This window comes from Osmia bicornis, chromosome 4, assembly GCF_907164935.1.
Source record: "Osmia bicornis bicornis chromosome 4, iOsmBic2.1, whole genome shotgun sequence".
Taxonomy (NCBI): Eukaryota; Metazoa; Arthropoda; class Insecta; order Hymenoptera; family Megachilidae; genus Osmia; species Osmia bicornis.
Window position 1 is genome coordinate 5,019,763 of NC_060219.1, and position 7,053 is coordinate 5,026,815.

The following is a 7,053-nucleotide window of genomic DNA, read 5'->3' on the forward strand; positions in this document are numbered from 1 at the left end:
TATTTGCAGATTAACGCCAATCACTCAGCTATCGATTGCAATCGTGAATCAGGAATCATTGATTCTCTTACCATCGTAAAGTTTTGATAATGATGTGAAGTACTGCGTTAACTAATAACGATTGTACGATCTTATCTTTCGAATACCTAATTTGTTTAAATTAACATAAATAACTGAGTAAGTGTAGATAAGGTTATCAGTTTAGTATGTTCGGTTAAATTTGATTTCAATCTTTTTCATTTGTACAAATTGCATAGCAGATAAGTCCAACTTCTAAAGGAGTTCGAGAACCGAAAATTTCGGGTACTCGACACTCGGCTGGAATCTACATGGTTCGGATACCCGATGCTCGGGTCGGGTTTGAAATGATTTCGGTCGGCACGAGATACCCGAAATTTGAATAACTGGGTTTTACAAAAACTGTAGCTAATTTACTTCGAACCAATCAAAACAATTTCTGACTCGATCCAAGTATCGGGTACCCGACATTTTCGAGTTCTCCCACATTTATATTTTTGTAAACCCAATCCCAGGCCCGACCCGATTTGGCCCGAGCAATGCAGACATCACTGACCCGATATTTTTTGGGTTCTCACACACCTTTACCTGCTGCATATTCTCTGTACAATGCATAAAGAAGAATAGACTTCAGCCGGCGCTCGCCTAAGCCTTCGTTAGATTTTCTCGACTACGGTTCGGTATCGAGAAGCCGGCGACCGGCCATGGTAACGGCGACGCAGAAATTCGAAAAACGGAATACTTAATCTCTGCTTGCATATACGCATTTATCTGGCAGCTTACGTAAGGTATTTGTGTCGTACAAAGAGTCACCTTTGCTGATCGCAAAACAAATTGTTAATCATCGAAATACGGCGTATCTTGGCGTTACGTAAATGGTTTACGCACGGCAGACACCCGCACACATGTAGAGGGTCCGTCTGCGTGGCCGTTTTTTCTGCCGGCATTTCAGAAGGACAAAGAATTTTATTATGCACCGCACACCGTTGACCGAATTATGCACTTTTCTTGCCAGAAATCCTGGTCCATGTTTGGAGACGTTCGCCACGCGTCACCAACATCTATGATCACGTTGATCGATCTTCTTCGCACACTTTCACACAAAAAGTGATCGTATTATGAAACCAGATGGCGAAGAAATGCAACGATACGTTGTAGATCATGCTCTGACTAAAAAAAAATGTCCCAAATATTCAAGCCCATTTTAATAAAATTGCAATATAATAAATTATAAAATGAGAGTCATTTTTTCTTTTTTAATTTGCAAGAAATAATTTTATAATTCCCCCCTCCCCCTCCCCCAAATTAAATAACAATTGAAAAATTAGTATCAATTTGACAAGGGTAAACCGTGCCAAAGAAAATGAATATGATACGAAAATTCATCAAATTATTACTCCTCTCCACCCTTTAATTACTCGCTTACTTATTTACACTCTTTCATCACCCAACATTGGAGCTCTCGTTTCTCCTCCTTTCTTTCGAACGAAGAGCTTAATCACGAGACAAGTAAAAATAACGGCGCTGCACGATTGCCGTATCAATATTTGTTTAATTAACGTTGACTATCCCTCAGGCAAGCATTTCCCTGCTTTTTTCCCCCCTAACGATTCGAACCGTCTGACATAACTCGCGCGAAACTCGCTGCGCGCGTTTCACGACCCATCAGACTTTCGCAATTATACGGAACACGCGCGATTTATGGAATACTCGCGACGGTAACTAGAGCCGTCGGTGTTTCGCGCGGCATGCGGGATGAGAGAGTGTCCCTGTGGGGACGGCAACACTTTCGGGACACGGTTGCGACACTTGGCAAAAATGTGGCTAGAGCCGTTCCGCTGGAGTACTATGTTTGGAAGCGTTACGTAAAGTCTCCTCCGCCTGGCGATCTATTACGAGGGGGACCTTATTAGATCAACGATGGAAAGCCATCCGCTTATAAAATCGCAGCCAACTATCATAGGTACCACGCACATTCGGATAAAACGAACGGATACCGATCAAAAATCAATTTTTCTAATTTTCTACATCAACCAATGTTTATACTGAAGTATCAAATTTGCAAAGGTGATTGCCTGTAGGTATTTTATTTTAAATTGCAGAATTTATTAACTCTGCAGTGTAGATGTCAATTAAAATTACACTGTTCCAATTGTTGTGCCTCATAGGCCTCCAATCTCCAAATCTAGAATTTTTGAAAAAAATATATATATATATTTTCAGACTGTACATAATCTACCGCGTACCTATATCTTTCTTTGTTAAGAAAAATATTTATAACAAAATAAAGCACAATACTGAAAAAATAATGACGTTATGCGTCATCGTTATCGCAATCTTTTTCAATATTATGAGACCAGGCTAAACAAGAATAAAGAGAATGTTATAAACAAATACACTTGCTGCACTTTTCACAAAAATAATAATATTTCCTTCTTCTGGTACGAAAACAATTTCTCCTTGTGTTATTCATATTATATTCAATTTTCTAATTTTTTCTGCAGATACACGTTTTATTTTGTTTCTAAATCACTTTTGATGTTAATATCATTGAAATTAAAATTTTGAGAATTCCTGCTTCCCTTGTAACGCCATTTTCCCCGAGAAAACCTACATTGCACGATACTGTATATGATCGAGTTTCGAAATAACTTTGATTATATTCTGAATGATCAATGACCACTACTAATGATGACTGACGTTTTGGAAGACGACCAAAGCTTCCTGCATACAATATCATTTCCTCGTTCGAAGGATGACAGAAGAGTAGCAAAGATTCTTCTTCGAGGAAATCCCAAGTTCAACGACGGTTGAATAATACGGTTTATCGTCAGGTGACGTATCACCGTGGTTAACGTGGCGTCTCGATGGAAAAATCGTGAGAACCGTGCGACAAACGATTAGGGGAGTGCATTGCTGATCGAATCGCGCAGAACCATTGCAGATTAAAAATAAAATGTAGCTGCTTCTCGGTAAACACCGAGAACCTTTATGTAATGAATGAACGCGAATTAACAGAGCGTCAACGGGTAGGGAGATCAAGTGTAGCAACACTGATACGAGAACTCGAACGAACCCGTTTGACGTTTCACGTGTATGCCGTATGTATGTACAGTGAATAACGAAAGTATTCGAATGGTGATATGAATAAACGGTTTATCGGTATTATATAGTATAAATGCTATTTTACAAAAAAAAAGTATAAAAAAACGTAAGATCAATTGTTTATCATTGTATCATTCGAATACGTTCATTACTCACATAGATATATGCGAGCTTTAAGTCGCGATCGATTCGAGTCGATGCCACCGAGTTTCATTCTCGGTGTGATTACAATTCGTTTTGCTGAGAAGTACCGATCGGTCAGATTGGCCCGTAGAATCAGGATTATGTAATATATTTTAGATATAATTCGCACCTTACATAATTGCGTCGCGCTCGATTGGAGCTCGCGATACTGGCCAATCTGGGAGCAATGTCGTGCCGAGTCAAAAGTTTCCCCCCCTCGCAGTAGATCTTGCATCGATGCCTTTTCTTCGCAAGGAAATAAAAATTTTCTAAAGTGGTTTTATATAAATTGTTGATATTTTTTATGGTCCTTATTTATTATTCGTAAATTTCGAAAAATCCGAAAAATTTTTAATGACACGATCCATCACCATGCAACAGTTAACCCTATCGTTACCATCGTCTTACTCGGAAACTATTCCCATACATTAATATATTAATCATTTACCTAAATATTTCAACATAAATAAAATAATTTTTTGTTTAGTTTTTCAGCGTAAGTATTTTTATTTTTAATTACCACAGGAAAATTTCCATTGCATCTATTTTGATGTACAATTGCCTTTTGAAAGGGTTAATTATGAAGATTTCCTTTTAAAAATTTCAACTTTAATTTTTTAATACTATAATACTGCAGTTCTTTTGATTTAATAACAAAAATATGAAAAGCAGAAAAAAATAAACTACCAATACGAGCGAGCAGTGAGTTTCATAAATATGTTTAACGCAGGTCAAACGAAGAAAACGAATGAAAGATGACGTTGAAACATTATCAAAATCGGCAAACAATAAGTAGGTACACGTGACAATCAGCACACTTTGGATCGCTTAATTCTAAGAAAAGCTTATTTTCCATGAATTAACGCCGTATGATGCCGTGATGTAACGATAGTTACGTAGACGAAACGTTTTGGTCGACGACGTGACGTTTCTCGAAGCTATTGTTTGTTTAAAAGTTTCGACTGAATTCTTGTACAAAAGCACTTCGAGACGGAGATAAAACAATGCCGAACGAGATCGACGTAAACACAAAACAGTATCGTTCATTATGAAAATATTATATGAAACGAAAGACTGAAAACAAGGAGTAAGTGAGTCTTGCATCTGAAATAATGTCGCAAGCAGAATCACGATTGACACGGGTTCAAAAAAGCTGAAAAACTGCGCGATTCGAGGCCAGAAACGTGTGTAACTTTCGCTCGCCAAGTAATTAATTATCAAGGATGCGATGCCTGTTTACGAAACAGCCAACTCGTCTAATTATAAGCTTGCTCTCGGATGATATTTATGTAGGAACTTGCGCGCCTCTAGAATTTCGGCTAACGCTAAATCAATCTCTCGAGTCATTAGATAATACGAAATCAACGTTAACAATAGAAGAATCAATGAAAATAGAACCGCTTCAATTGAACGGCATGTGCATTATCGTTCCTAAGTATACGCTAATCGTTAAACAAACAAGCGTTTAACACGTTGAATGCCGTGGGAGTCGTCGATGACCGCCACCACATAGTTGATATAGATAATTTAATAATTAAAAAACAAAAAAATTAGAGGTACCAAAGGGGAAGTTAGAAATTTGAAAACAGAACGATAGTAATCTAAGCTATTACAATTATAGCCAACATTAACATGTTAATGATTGCGAATAATGACATACATCATTAAAATACACTCGCAGTCAAATTAGACTTCTCTAGAGAAAATGGCGTTATAGGGGAAGCAAAAATTTTAATTTTTACAATATAAGTATTAAAAATAATATAACTGATTAAAAGACATGTTTTAAATTTTCATTATAGGTTCACATAAAAAAGTTGAAAAATTGCCTTTTACCATTTTTCTCGCGATTTCGACAAATTGTAATTTTTTAAAACAACAGAAGTACATATTTTGGTAAATTATTTTGTATAGCTTTTCAAAAAACCTCAAGTCATTTGATCCAATTTTAAATGAGGTATAACCCGTTATCGCCATACATCATCATTCTCCCTAAGGTTACCTATGCGGAGAGGTGGGAGCCCGAAAAAGCCTATGGGGAGACATCGCCATTTTCCTTATGGATGCTACCATGCTCGATACTGTACGATTAATCAAATAATATTAAAACTATTATACCGTATATTGCACAAATTATCCACTCAACAGAATTTCAAACTCCGCTTCAAAGAATATTAATAGTCGATGAAAGGTATACAAACATTCAATTATGAAGTTCATACACAGCGCATTCCGTTCGAATCATTTCCCTGTTATCTACAGGACAAATTATCAAGCATCAATGACGGTTTCATGAATAATTTCTTACATAAGAGAATGAGTTTTTGTCGACGGTGCTCAATATCATTCGTGCATGATCTCACGTTGCATTCCAGTTATTCTCATTTACAATGAAATCACGCCTTTTCTAAACAAACGTTGCTCGCATTAATATTAATGCAATACTCATGCATGTAGGTAAACAAGAATCATCATCCTCAGAGCAGAATTTCTAAGAACGATAATTACGTATTCGTGTTGAAAAACGTACGTATTTTAAAACGTGTGCACTCATTCTGCTCGGGGTTGTGTAAAATAGATAAAATAGTTGTAAACTGTAAATATTCCGCGACGATGTTGGTGTAATTATCTGTGTTAATTGATTCGTTATTATATAATCGCCGGTTACTGTTTATACAGATTTGTCTCTGTTCGAGCGCGAACCGAGATACGCGTCGCGACGCGTACTTATCGCTCCGAAAATGTTTTTATACCAATTTAAATCATTCCTTTATCAAAATGCACGGTTGCAGTGATAAATGGAATTCAGAAATACACTCCGTGCCGAATGGATTTTATATCGCGTGAAATTCAATTTACGACGAACTTTCTTGAAATTGAATAATAATAGAAAATTGTGGCTATGCTATGCTTATTGCGATTTCGTTTCGCTTTTCCTTCGCTTTGCTTCAGGCTGGAATTAAAGAACGAGGAATTTGCCTCGCTCCATTAATCTATTAACTAGAAAGAATGACTTAACTTGTCATCGAATGATAATACAATTATTCCAAAGAAAATTCATATTATTAGTACCTGGTACCAAGAAAATAAACTAATACTTTTATGTTTATTTTATTTATATTACATTTTGTGAAAGATTTATATTTTCGTTGGAACGCATGTTAAATTATTAAGTCGATGAACTATTGCGAAGTGGTAAAGTTCAATCGTCCTGTTTCTTGAAATGATGAATATGATAGGTATCTCAATATTTATTTGACTGACTAACTCGAAATTGCATGAGCAGCTTCACTGATGTTGACGCAAGTAGCAGAATTAAATGGAAATAATTGTTAGCAATCACATGATGAGGAAACGTGTTCACCCAACAATGAATACTTATAAACAGTTTCAAACAAACAATTCTGATTCAAACGTTTGAAATCGTCATTGTTTCTGACTTGACTTTGACTTTAGCAACGTGAATGACCACGTTGATCTATCGAAAGCGATCAATCTAGCAGAAAGACGGTCTAAGAATCGTGACAGGAAGAAGGAAGAAATTCCGAGGGATGAGCGTGTATTGGCAGTGACTTCACGGCATAAATGTTAGAAAATTTACACTTCGGGCCAGGTTAAACACGTGCTCGAGTCGCACGCCGATTGCCGCATCTTAGGCCGACCACGTGCGCATAGCTATGCTCGACGTTGGCTTGAACTTTACATAACACAAGTTAGTCGCACGCGTGCGCCCCACGCACGTGAGTG